This window comes from Oncorhynchus gorbuscha, linkage group LG14 (genome assembly GCF_021184085.1).
Source record: "Oncorhynchus gorbuscha isolate QuinsamMale2020 ecotype Even-year linkage group LG14, OgorEven_v1.0, whole genome shotgun sequence".
Lineage (NCBI taxonomy): Eukaryota > Metazoa > Chordata > Actinopteri > Salmoniformes > Salmonidae > Oncorhynchus > Oncorhynchus gorbuscha.
Window position 1 is genome coordinate 46,535,457 of NC_060186.1, and position 14,840 is coordinate 46,550,296.

Consider the following 14,840-nt stretch of genomic DNA (forward strand, 5'->3'; position numbering starts at 1 on the left):
GCTATACACCAAGTCACTTGGCTCTGTCATAACCTCACATGGTCTCTCCTATCATTGCTATGCAGACGACACACAATTAATCTTCTCCTTTCCCCCTTCTGATGACCAGGTGGCGAATCGCATCTCTGCATGTCTGGCAGACATATCAGTGTGGATGACGGATCACCACCTCAAGCTGAACCTCGGCAAGACGGAGCTGCTCTTCCTCCCGGGGAAGGACTGCCCGTTCCATGATCTCGCCATCACGGTTGACAACTCCACTGTGTCCTCCTCCCAGAGCACCAAGAACCTTGGCGTGATCCTGGACAACACCCTGTCGTTCTCAACCAACATCAAGGCGGTGGCCCATTCCTGTAGGTTCATGCTCTACAACATCCGCAGAGTACGACCCTGCCTCACACAGGAAGCGGCGCAGGTCCTAATCCAGGCACTTGTCATCTCCCGTCTGGATTACTGCAACTCGCTGTTGGCTGGGCTCCCTGCCTGTGCCATTAAACCCCTTCAACTCATCCAGAACGCCGCAGCCCGTCTGGTGTTCAACCTTCCCAAGTTCTCTCACGTCACCCCGCTCCTCCGTTCTCTCCACTGGCTTCCAGTTGAAGCTCGCCTCCGCTACAAGACCATGGTGCTTGCCTACGGAGCTGTGAGGGGAACGGCACCTCAGTACCTCCAGGCTCTGATCAGGCCCTACACCCAAACAAGGGCACTGCGTTCATCCACCTCTGGCCTGCTCGCCTCCCTACCACTGAGGAAGTACGGCTCCCGCTCAGCCCAGTCAAAACTGTTCGCTGCTCTGGCCCCCCAATGGTGGAACAAACTCCCTCACGACGCCAGGACAGCGGAGTCAATCACCACCTTCCGGAGACACCTGAAACCCCACCTCTTTAAGGAATACCTAGGATAGGATAAGTAATCCCTCTCACCCCCCCCCCCTTAAGATTTAGATGCACTATTGTAAAGTGACTGTTCCACTGGATGTCATAAGGTGAATGCACCAATTTGTAAGTCACTCTGGATAAGAGCGTCTGCTAAATGACTTAAATGTAAATGTAAATGTAGTTCCAAGGAAACTTCTCAGGGATTTAACCATGATGCCAATGGTGGTTTTAAAACAGTTCGAGTTTAATGGTTGCGATATGAGAAAACTGAGGTTGGATCAATAGCTTTGTAGTTACTCCATACTACTAACCTAAATAACCAAGTGAAAAGAAGGAAGCTTGTACAAAACAAAATATTCCAAAACATGATCCTGTTTGCAACAAGGCAATTTTTGAAAATATTGTTCTGAATACAAAGCGTTATGTTTGGGGACAATCCAACACATCACTGAGTACCTGTCATGTTTTGTCTTATATTGTCTTGTCATTTTGCTTTTCCTTCTGTTCGTTTTCCCCCTGCTGGTCTTTTTAGGTTCGTTCCCCTTTTTCTCTCTCCCTTCCTCTCTCTCTTCTCTCTATCGTTCCGTTCCTGCTCCCAGCTGTTCCTATTCCCCTAATCAATCATTTAGTCTTCCCACACCTGTTCCCTATCTTTTCCCCTGATTAGAGTCCTTATTTCTCCCCTTGTTTTCCGTTTCTGCCCTGTCGGATCCTTGTCTATTGTTCACCGTGCTGTGTCTGTGTATCGCCCTGTCGTGTCGTGTTTCCCTCAGATGCTGCGTGGTGAGCAGGTGTCTGAGTCTGCTACGTTCAAGTGCCTTCCCGAGGCAACCTGCAGTTCATGATCGAGTCTCCAGTCTGTTCTCGTCATTACGAGTGGAATTATGCTTTATGATTGTAGATTTACTTTACTGGATTAAAGACTCTGTTTTCGCCAAGTCGCTTTTGGGTCCTCATTCACCTGCATAACAGAAGGATCCGACCAAAGAATGGACCCAGCGACTACAGACGCTCATAACACTGCCGTCGAGATCCAAGGAGCCATGCTCGGCAGACACGAGCAGGAATTGTCTGCTGCTCGCCATGCCGTGGAGAACCTGGCCGCTCAGGTTTCCGACCTCTCTGGACAGTTCCAGAGTCTTCGTCTCGTGCCACCTGTTACTTCCCGGCCTGCCGAGCCTCCGGAACCTAGGGTTAATAACCCACCTTGCTACTCCGGGCAGCCCACGGAGTGCCGCTCCTTCTCACCCAGTGTGATATTGTGTTCTCTCTCCAACCCAACACATACTCTAGAGAGAGAGCTCGGGTTGCTTACGTCATTTCACTCCTTACTGGCCGGGCTCGAGAGTGGGGCACAGCTATCTGGGAGGCAAGGGCTGATTGTTCAAACAATTACCAGAACTTTAAAGAGGAGATGATTCGGGTTTTTGACCGTTCAGTTTTTGGTAGGGAGGCTTCTAGGGCCCTGGCTTCCCTATGCCAAGGTGATCGATCCATAACGGATTACTCTATAGAGTTTCGCACTCTTGCTGCCTCTAGTGACTGGAACGAGCCGGCGCTGCTCGCTCGTTTTCTGGAGGGACTCCACGCAGTGGTCAAAGATGAGATTCTCTCTCGGGAGGTTCCTTCCAGTGTGGACTCTTTGATTGCTCTCGCCATCCGCATAGAACGACGGGTAGATCTTCGTCACCAAGCTCGTGGAAGAGAGCTCGCGTCAACTGTGTTTCCCTGCTCCGCATCGCAACCATCTCCCTCCTCTGGCTCAGAGACTGAGCCCATGCAGCTGGGAGGTATTCGCATCTCGACTAAGGAGAGGGAACGGAGGATCACCAACCGCCTGTGCCTCTATTGCGGATTTGATGGACATTTTGTCAATTCATGTCCAGTAAAGGCCAGAGCTCATCAGTAAGCGGAGGGCTACTGGTGAGCGCTACTACTCAGGTCTCTCCATCTAGATCCTGTACTACTATGTCGGTCCATCTACGCTGGACCGGTTCGGGTGCTACATGCAGTGCCTTGATAGACTCTGGGGCTGAGGGTTGTTTCATGGACGAAGCATGGGCTCGGAAACATGACATTCCTTTCAGACAGTTAGACAAGCCTACGCCCATGTTCGCCTTAGATGGTAGTCATCTTCCCAGTATCAGATTTGAGACACTACTTTTAACCCTCACAGTATCTGGTAACCACAGTGAGACTATTTCTTTTTTGATTTTTCGTTCACCTTTTACACCTGTTGTTTTGGGTCATCCCTGGCTAGTATGTCATAATCCTTCTATTAATTGGTCTAGTAATTCTATCCTATCCTGGAACGTTTCTTGTCATGTGAAGTGTTTAATGTCTGCTATCCCTCCCATTTCTTCTGTCCCCACTTCTCAGGAGGAACCTGGCGATTTGACAGGAGTGCCGGAGGAATATCATGATCTGCGCACGGTCTTCAGTCGGTCCCGAGCCAACTCCCTTCCTCCTCACCGGTCGTATGATTGTAGTATTGATCTCCTTCCGGGGACCACTCCTCCTCGGGGTAGACTATACTCTCTGTCGGCTCCCGAACGTAAGGCTCTCGAGGATTATTTATCTGTGTCTCTTGACGCCGGTACCATAGTGCCTTCTTCCTCTCCGGCCGGGGCGGGGTTCTTTTTTGTTAAGAAAAAGGACGGTACTCTGCGCCCCTGCGTTGATTATCGAGGGCTGAATGACATAACGGTTAAGAATCGTTATCCGCTTCCCCTTATGTCATCAGCCTTCGAGATTCTGCAGGGAGCCAGGTGCTTTACTAAGTTGGACCTTCATAACGCTTACCATCTCGTGCGCATCAGAGAGGGGGACGAGTGGAAAACGGCGTTTAACACTCCGTTAGGGCATTTTGAGTACCGGGTTCTGCCGTTTGGTCTCGCCAATGCGCCAGCTGTTTTTCAGCCATTAGTTAATGATGTTCTGAGAGACATGCTGAACATCTTTGTTTTTGTCTATCTTGACGATATCCTGATTTTTTTCACCATCACTCGAGATTCATGTTCAGCACGTTCGACGTGTTCTACAGCGCCTTTTAGAGAATTGTCTCTACGTAAAGGCTGAGAAGTGCTCTTTTCATGTCTCCTCCGTTACTTTTCTCGGTTCCGTTATTTCCGCTGAAGGCATTCAGATGGATTCCGCTAAGGTCCAAGCTGTCAGTGATTGGCCCGTTCCAAGGTCACGTGTCGAGTTGCAGCGTTTTCTAGGTTTCGCTAATTTCTATCGGCGTTTCATTCGTAATTTCGGTCAAGTTGCTGCCCCTCTCACAGCTCTTACTTCTGTCAAGACGTGTTTTAAGTGGTCCGGTTCCGCCCAGGAGCTTTTGATCTTCTAAAAGAACGTTTTACGTCCGCTCCTATCCTCGTTACTCCTGACGTCACTAGACAATTCATTGTCGAGGTTGACGCTTCAGAGGTAGGCGTGGGAGCCATTCTATCCCAGCGCTTCCAGTCTGACGATAAGGTTCATCCTTGCGCTTATTTTTCTCATCGCCTGTCGCCATCTGAACGCAACTATGATGTGGGTAACCGCGAACTGCTCGCCATCCGCTTAGCCCTAGGCGAATGGCGACAGTGGTTGGAGGGGGCGACCGTTCCTTTTGTCGTTTGGACAGACCATAAGAACCTTGAGTACATCCGTTCTGCCAAACGACTTAATGCTCGTCAAGCTCGTTGGGCATTGTTTTTCGCTCGTTTCGAGTTTGTGATTTCTTACCGTCCGGGTAGCAAGAACACCAAGCCTGATGCCTTATCCCGTCTGTTTAGTTCTTCTGTGGCTTCTACTGATCCCGAGGGGATTCTTCCTTATGGGCGTGTTGTCGGGTTGACAGTCTGGGGAATTGAAAGACAGGTTAAGCAAGCACTCACGCACACTGCGTCGCCGCGCGCTTGTCCTAGTAACCTCCTTTTCGTTCCTGTTTCCACTCGTCTGGCTGTTCTTCAGTGGGCTCACTCTGCCAAGTTAGCTGGTCATCCCGGTGTTCGAGGCACTCTTGCGTCTATTCGCCAGCGCTTTTGGTGGCCGACTCAGGAGCGTGACACGCGCCGTTTCGTGGCTGCTTGTTCGGACTGCGCGCAGACTAAGTCAGGTAACTCTCCTCCTGCCGGTCGTCTCAGACCGCTCCCCATTCCTTCTCGACCATGGTCTCACATCGCCCTAGACTTCATTACCGGTCTGCCTTTGTCTGCGGGGAAGACTGTGATTCTTACGGTTGTCGATAGGTTCTCTAAGGCGGCACATTTCATTCCCCTCGCTAAACTTCCTTCCGCTAAGGAGACGGCACAAATCATCATCGAGAATGTGTTCAGAATTCATGGCCTCCCGTTAGACGCCGTTTCAGACAGAGGCCCGCGATTCACGTCACAGTTTTGGAGGGAGTTCTGTCGTTTGATTGGTGCGTCCGTCAGTCTCTCTTCCGGGTTTCATCCCCAGTCTAACGGTCAAGCAGAGAGGGCCAATCAGACGATTGGTCGCATACTACGCAGCCTTTCTTTCAGAAACCCTGCGTCTTGGGCAGAACAGCTCCCCTGGGCAGAATACGCTCACAACTCGCTTCCTTCGTCTGCTACCGGGTTATCTCCGTTTCAGAGTAGTCTGGGTTACCAGCCTCCTCTGTTCTCATCCCAGCTTGCCGAGTCCAGCGTTCCCTCCGCTCAAGCGTTTGTCCAACGTTGTGAGCGCACCTGGAGGAGGGTGAGGTCTGCACTTTGCCGTTACAGGGCACAGACTGTGAGAGCCGCCAATAAACGTAGGATTAAGAGTCCAAGGTATTGTTGCGGCCAGAGAGTGTGGCTTTCCACTCGCAACCTTCCTCTTACGACAGCTTCTCGTAAGTTGACTCCGCGGTTCATTGGTCCGTTCCGTGTCTCCCAGGTCGTCAATCCTGTCGCTGTGCGACTGCTTCTTCCGCGACATCTTCGTCGCGTCCATCTTGTCTTCCATGTCTCCTGTGTCAAGCCCTTTCTTCGCACCCCCGTTCGTCTTCCCTCCCCCTCCCGTCCTTGTCGAGAGCGCACCTATTTACAAGGTACGTAGGATCATGGACATGCGTTCTCGGGGACGGGGTCACCAATACTTAGTGGATTGGGAGGGTTACGGTCCTGAGGAGAGGAGTTGGGTTCCGTCTCGGGACGTGCTGGACCGTTCACTTATTGATGATTTCCTCCGTTGCCGCCAGGATTCCTCCTCGAGTGCGCCAGGAGGCGCTCGGTGAGTGGGGGTACTGTCATGTTTTGTCTTATATTGTCTTGTCATTTTGCTTTTCCTTCTGTTCGTTTTCCCCCTGCTGGTCTTTTTAGGTTCGTTCCCCTTTTTCTCTCTCCCTTCCTCTCTCTCTTCTCTCTATCGTTCCGTTCCTGCTCCCAGCTGTTCCTATTCCCCTAATCAATCATTTAGTCTTCCCACACCTGTTCCCTATCTTTTCCCCTGATTAGAGTCCCTATTTCTCCCCTTGTTTTCCGTTTCTGCCCTGTCGGATCCTTGTCTATTGTTCACCGTGCTGTGTCTGTGTATCGCCCTGTCGTGTCGTGTTTCCCTCAGATGCTGCGTGGTGAGCAGGTGTCTGAGTCTGCTACGTTCAAGTGCCTTCCCGAGGCAACCTGCAGTTCATGATCGAGTCTCCAGTCTGTTCTCGTCATTACGAGTGGAATTATGCTTTATGATTGTAGATTTACTTTACTGGATTAAAGACTCTGTTTTCGCCAAGTCGCTTTTGGGTCCTCATTCACCTGCATAACAGTACCACTCTTCACATTTTCAAGCATGGTGGTGGCTGCATCATTTTATGAGTATGCTTGTCATCGGCAATAGTGAGGGAGTTTTTTTTATATAACAATAAACGGAATACAGTTATAAGCACAGGTAAAATCCTAGAGAAAAACCTGGTTCAGTCAGCATTCAGCAGGTCAATAACCCAAAACACAAGGCCAGATCTACACAGGAGTTGCTTACCAATATGGCTTTGAATGTTCCTGAGTGGCCTAGTTACAGTTTTGACTTAAATCCGCTTAAAAATATATGGCAAGACCTGTAATTTATATCCCCTTTTTCGTGATTACGTGTACCCCCTTGTCTCATCGCTGCAACTCCCCAACGGGCTCGATAGAGGCAAAGGTCGAGTCATGCGTCCTCCAAAACATGACCCACCAAGCCGCGCTTCTTAGCACTTATTTTTCTTAAAACTGGATTGTTGGTTTAGGGCTTGTTAGTAAGAATTTCACTGTAAGTGACACTGTAAATACCTGTTGTATTGGCTCATGTGAGAAATAACATTTGATTTGATTCTTCCACCCCCAAACTTTACAGGTGGCACTATGCATTCGGGCAGGTAGCGTTCTCCTGGCATCCGCCAAACCCTGATTCATCCATCAGACTACCAGATGGTGAAGGGTGATTTATCACTCCAGAGAACGCTTTTCCACTGTTCCAGAGTCCAATGACGGCAAGCTTTACACCACTCCAGCCAACGCTTGGCATTGCGCATGGTGATCTTAGGCTTCCGTGCGGCTGCGCGGCCATGGAAACCCATTTCATGAAGTTCCCGACAAACAGTTTTTGTGCTGACATTTCTTCCAGAGGCAGTTTGGAACTCAGGAGTGAGTGTTGCAACCGAGGACAGACGATTTTTATGTGCTACGCACTTTAGCACTCGGCTGTCCGATTCTGTGAGCTTGTGTGGCCTACCACTTCACGTCTGAGCTGTTGTTCCTCCTAGACATTTCCACTTCACAATAACAGCACTTACAGTTGACCGGGGAAGCTCGTGCATGCCAGAAATTTTACAAACTGACTTGTTGAGGTTGCATGTATCTCAGTTGTTAGAGCATTGTGCTTGCAAAAACAGGGTTGTGGTTTTTATTCCCACGGGGGACCAGTATGGGAAAAAGTACAAAAATGTATCCATTCACTCTGGAAATGATTGTCTGCTAAATTACTCAAATGTAGGAAAGGTGGCATCTTATGATGGTGCCACATTGAAAGTCACAGAGCTCTTCAATATGGCCATTCTACTGCTAACGTTTATGGAGATTGCACAGCAGTGTGCTCGATTTTATACACCTGTCAGCAACGGGTGTGGCTGAAATAGCCTAATCCACTAATTTGAAGGGGTGTCAACATACTTTTGTATATGTAGTGTTTTCTCTCTCTCTCACGACATACTTTTGTATATGTTGTGTGTTCTCTCTCTCTCTCTCTCTCTCGACATACTTTTGTATATGTTGTGTGTTCTCTCTCTCTCTCTCTCGACATACTTTTGTATATGTAGTGTGTTCTCTCTCTCGACATACTTTTGTATATGTAGTGTGTTCTCTCTCTCTCTCTCTCTCTCCTAAACTAGCCACTCCCGAGTGGCACTGCATCCCAGTGTTAGAGGCGTCACTACAGACCCTGGTTTGATTCCAGGCTGTTTTCACAACCGGACGTTATTGGGAGTCCCATAGGTAGGCAAACAATTTGTCGTCATCCGGGATAGGGTTTGGCCGGGGTAACCTTCTTAACTGACTGACTTGCCTAGTTAAATACAGGTAAAATAAATAAATAAAATAAAAATTAGTCCCAGTGCTGAGCTAGTAGTGTAACTGACATGTAAACATAATGTTTCATCCCCTCTCGATTGAAGTGAATTAATTAGCTAGCTTGTAGCTTCCACCACAAGTTCAGCTCTAGCCTCTTGCTATCTGTCAGTGCTTTAATATGGGAAAGTTTTGTAGACTTTGTTTTGTCCTGTTTCAACAGAAGTATATTAACTTGGCTAGCTTTCGGCAGTTGATGTACCATTGGAGAGAGAGAGCTTGGGAGTTAGTTGGCTAATGTTAGTGAGCTAGCTAGCTAGCTATTTTTTCCTCAGTCACACTAGACCTAAATCACACGATTAAACCAGCAGCCAAACGATTGAAGACCGATATTCTGGCGTTTTTCTTAGTCAGTATATCAATGTAAGGTTGTTGATCTGTCCGTTTCCTTAGCTAATTCCCTACTTTCACACTGACACAGTAATAAACAGCTCTACAGGCTTCACTGTTTCTTTATTTATTTCACCTTTATTTAACCAGGAAGGCTAGTTGAGAACATTTATAGTGGGTAATAAATGCATTGCCATTGGAAGGTATGTTATCCTCCCACAATGTCACAGTGGATGGCAGAAATGTCAAGTTATGCGTCACTAGATTTGATTTATTGCAAGATCAAAAGGTATATTGGGCAACTTTCTTAAGGTCTGGATGCCTTATATGGAATACAGTACGACAAAAGGAATCTGTATTGAAAACTTACCGATGTCACTGGAGTTATCTATTTAGGCAATCACAAGCTGCTGGCCTGCACAGTCCTGGCTCTGGGGGTCTGCCTTCCTGTGGGTTGTCATTTTTGGCCTTGGCCTTACACCTGGGGCGGCAGGGTAGCCTAGTGGTTAGAGTGTTGGATTAGTAACCGCAAGGTTGCAAGTTCAAACCCCCAGGCTGATAAGGTACAAATCTGTCACTAAGCCCCTGAACAGGCAGTTAACCCACTGTTTCTAGGCAGTCATTAAAAATAAGAATTTGTTCTTAACTGACTTGCCTAGTAAATTAAATGAAAACCACCTGAAACCAATAATGTTTCACTAATATCCTTATGCTGACTAGTTAAAATAAAGGTTACAAAAATAATAAGTAGAGGTATATCAAGCCCTTTTTTATATACTCAAAATATCCCAACAATGGAGCTTTATCTACTCCTATAGAAATGGTAGTCTGTCAGGTACTCAGCAGGAACATCTGATTTCACTATTATTAAAACAAGACCCATATAGCAAATATAAAGATCCAGACTATCTTAAAAACTGGAGGCCTCTTACACTTACACTTTTCCAGGTATTGTTCATCCTAATCAGACAGGTTTTTTACATGGACGATACATTGGAGATAATATACTTAATATATAACAACTACTAGAAATAATAGAACATCATGAAACATCTCAGAAGCCATAGAGGATTTTGAAAAGGCCTTTGATAAAGTAAGACTGGATTTTATTCATAAATGCTTGGATTTGTTCAATTTCAGTGATTCTCTTATAAAATGGGTAAAAGTAATGTATAGCAACCAGACAAGATAAAGTGTGTTATCTATATAATGAATATGAATTGGGTGGGTTGAGATTATTTAATATAAAAGCACTAAACCTCTCTCTAGAAGCTTCACTTATTCAAAAGTTTTACTTGAACCCTAAATGGTTCTCAAGTAGATTACTAAGAAAAACTCATCCAAAAATTGCCTTTGTGCCACACCTGCTCCCGCTCTTTTTTAAACAAGCATTTCAGAGCTGGCTACAATTTCATTGCCCTGAAAAGATAGAACAAATATTACCCTAATAATTATGGCTGAACTCAAATGTGCTGGTTAATAAAATAGCTGTATTTATGGGAATTATTTTTGAAAAGGGTATTTTGTTTTTGGAATGGTAGAGTTATCAGAATTGTACAAAAATGTCTGCTCAATCCAAGATGAAAAACATTACCCCAAAAATGGCAGAGGCATGTGGCAGGGGGAAGAGGTAGGTAACTGGTCTGTTTGCCCAGTATAAATAATTCAATCTGGCGGAGGAATAAAAATAGGATGAATAGGAACATTTCTTTCTAGGACCAGGATGTTGACAGCTGTGCCATACAGATTGGGAAGAGATTTTTGATGTACCGATTCCATGGCACATGGTTTATGAATTGACATGCAAAATGACGCCGGATTCAAAACGTTGAATTTTTCATTTTAAATGATTATACTAAATTCTTGCAACCAAAATGTAATGTTATTGTATGGGGGATTATATGGGGGATACAATCTTCCAAACTCTACAAATTTTGCTGCAAGGAGGCAGAGTCATTAGATAATTTATTTTGGTACTGTCCATATCTAGTTTGTTTTTGGTCATAGGCCCAGGAATGGGTGAATTGTAACATTTATCTAGAACTAGCGCTGCAGGTATCAATACTGGCTGACTTGAAAAGTCATAGTCAATCTATCAAAAATATAATTTATATAAATTAGCAAAATTAGCTAAATAATTAGCAAAAGTGCCTATCTTTAATTTACAATCTGTAGAAACTATGAGAACAGAAAGGTTTAGTACTTTTGTGAAGCATCACAGCACAGTTGAAAAATATATGGAAAGTAGAAATCCAAAATGGATGCTGTAGAGAGATAGATGGGTTGGGTAGAATGGAGCTGAAGGGTGGTGGTAGGGTTTGCGGGGAATAATAAAGCTATATTTAAAACATGTGTGTATATATGTGTGTGTGTGTGTGTGTGTGTGTGTGTGTGTGTGTGTGTGTGTGTGTGTGTGTGTGTGTGTGTGTGTGTGTGTGTGTGTGTGTGTGTGTGTGTGTGTGTGTGTGTGTGTACATATGAATGTTATATATATATATATATATAAACACTACTGTTCAAAAGTTTGGGGTCACTTTGAAGTGACTTTGAAGTGTCCTTGTTTTTGAAAGAAAAAATGTTTTTTTTGTTCATTCAAATAACATCAAATTGATCAGAAATACACTGTAGACATTGTAAATGTTGTAAATGACAACTGCAGCTGGAAACGACAGATGTTCTATGGAATATCTACATAGGCGTACAGAGGCCCATTATCAGCAACCATCACTCACATGTTCCAATGGCACGTTGTGTTAGCTAATCCAAGATTATCATTTTCAAAGTCTAATTGATCAGAAAATTATTTTGCAATTATGTTAGCACAGATGAATCTTGAAGCAATAAAACAGGCCTTCTATAGACTAGTTGAGAATCTGGAGCATCAGTATTTGTGGGTTCATTTACAGGCTCAAAATGGCAAGAAACAAAGACCCTTCTTCTGAAACAAGTCGGTCTATTCTTGTTCTGACAAATTAAGGGTATTCCAAGCGAAAGATTGCCAAGAAACTGAAGATCTCGCTGTGTACTACTCCCTTCACAGAACAGCGTAAACTGTCTTTAACCAAAATAGAAAAAGGGGTGGGAGGCCCCGGTACACAACTGAGCTAGAGGACAAGTACATTCGAGTGTCTAGTTTGAGAAACAGACGCCTCACAAGTCCTCAACTGGCAGCTTCATCAAATAGTACCCTCAAAACACCAGTCTCAACATCAACAGTGAAGAGGCGACTACGGGATACTGGCCAAATTGACTGCGCATGAGATATTTTGCCAAAAACAATGTTCCTTCAGAAAATATTCATACCCCTTGACGTTTTCCACATTTTGACGTGTACATGGTGGGATTAAAATGGATTTAATTTACATTTTTTTTGTCAATGTTCTACACAAAATACTGTAATGTCAAAGGGTAAAAAATTCAAACATTTGTAAAAAAAAAAAAACAATCATGAAAAATTACATATATCTTGATTAGATAAGTATTCAACCCCCTGAGTCAATACTTGCTAGAATCACCTTTGTCAGCTATTACAGCTGTGAGTCTTTCTGGGTAAGTCTTTATTATTATTAAGAGCGTTCCACACCTGGATTGTGCAACATTTGCCCATTATTCTTGTCAATATTCTTCAACCTCTGTCAAATTGGTTGTTAAACATTGCTAGACATTCATTTTCAGGTCTTGCCATAGATTTTCAAGCAGATTTAAGTCAAAACTATAACTCCAGAACATTCACTGTCTTCTTGGTAAGCTTCAGTGTACATTTGGCCTTGTGTTTTAGGTTATTGTCCTGCTGAGAAGTGAATTAATCTCTCAGTGTCTGGTGGAAAGCAGACAACCAGGTATTCCTCTAGGATTTTGCCTGTGCTTAGCTCCATTCATTTTCTTGTTTATCTTCTTTCGGATCAGTGGGACGCTAGCGTCCAACATCCTGTGAAACTGCAGAGCGCCAAAATCAAATATTTATAAATATTTAACTTTCATAAATCACAAGTGCAATATATCAAAATAAAGATTAACTTGTTGTTAATACAACCGCCGTGTCAGATTTCAAAAAGGCTTTACGGCGAAAGCAAACCATGCGATTATCTGAGGAAAGCGCCCCGCATACCAACACATGAACAACAGATTTCAACCAGGCAGGTGCGACACAAAAGTCGGAAATAAAGATATAATTCATGCCTTAACTTTGAATATCTTCTTCTGTTGGCACTCCAAAATGTCCAAGAAACATCACAAATGGTCCTTTTGTTCGATAAATTCCTTCTTTATATCCCCAAAATGTTAATTTATTTGGCGCATTTGATTCAGAAATAAACTGGTTCCAACTCTCCCAACATGACTACAAAGTATCTTATAAATGACCTGTAAACTTGGTCCAAACATTTCAAAACAACTTTCCTAATCCAACCTTAGATATCCTAAAACGTAAATAATCAATACAATTTAAGACGGAATATACTGTGTTCAATAGCGGATAAAAACAACGTGGATCGAGCTCCAGTTCACGCGTGCCACACAGAAGAGTCCACTTGGCTTGACACTCACAATGAACAGCCTTACTTCTTCATTTCTCAAAAGAAAAACATAAACCAATTTCTAAGGACTGTTGACATCTAGTGGAAGCCATAGGTACTGCAAACAGGCTCCTCATAAATATAGTTTCCCATAGAAAAACAATTGAATACACACTGACCTCAAATAGTTTTTTTCCTGGATGGTTTGTCATCGGGGTTTCACCTGCCAAATAAGTTCTGTTATACTCACAGACATCATTTTAACAGTTTTAGAAACTTTTGTGTTTTCCATCCAAATCTACCAATTATATGCATATCCTAGCTTCTTGGCCAGAGAAACAGGCAGTTTACTTTGGGCATGCTTTTCATCCGGACATGAAAATACTGCCCCCTATCCCAATGAAGTTATCCTGAACAACTCTCCAGTACCTAACGATTACAAGCATACCCATAACATAATGCAGCCACCACTATTCTTGAATATATGGAGAGTGGTACTCAGTTATGTGCTTTATTTGATTTGTCCCAAACATAACCCTTTTTATTCAGGAAAAAAAAGTGAATTGTTTCGGCACAGTTTTTGCAGTATGACTTTATTGCCTTGTTGCAAACAGGATGCACCTTTTCACTCTGTCAACTAGGTTAGTATTGTGGAGTTAGTGCCAGCTGTAGACTTTTTTAAAGTAAGATTTGGTTAGGGTGACCCCCACCAAGAGAGCATTTTTTTTAGTGGCCCCCCTCTTGATGGCAGACAGAAAGATGTACTTTTGAAAGTGTATTTATTACATTACATTTTGTAGTTTTAAATAATGTTTTCTGCAGCTCTACTCATTTTGCCATGGGGCAGAGAGACATTTTTGCAACTCATTTAATTTTGTCACTAGCTATACTTTTCTCATTGCCTTCAATCACCTTTTCTGGAACACTGAATAATCTGTCATTTTTCCTGATAGGTAAGGATAAGAGACTAATGGTTCCCAACTATAAATTAGGACAATTTTCACATCCAAACATTTATAACCCCTGAAAATGTTATGTAAGACTGCTCTCTTTTGTCATCCATTTCTCTGCAGTCTCCTCTTGGCACAGTTTGTAGGTGGCACATTACCAGGCCCACTATAATTTGTGTACACCTTGGTCCAGATTTACTTAAGGTTTGCGGGGCTGCACAGCCTGTTTTGGATGTAGAGCTGAATTTTAATACATTTTAATACTGTCGGAGGAAAGCCCCATCTCCCGACACCTCAAGGTACTCGCAGATAGAGAGCTGCAGGCTAGCACTGGGTAGTTGCCTATCCCTCTAGTCTCTTAATAGAAAATCAATGTGCCTCTAGTCAGTGGTACCGCCTACTGCTCTCTGTCTGCAAGTTCCTTCAGTTTGACCGCAATTTGCTCGTGCAAAACTAGTCTGACTGCAGGTTGACAATAATCTCGGAAGAAATTGGATAAAAAGCAATCTGACTGCTCCAAACTCGAATTCACTTATAAACGATGGTACTTTGTTGTCCTGTGTTTCTCCAATGTATATTTAC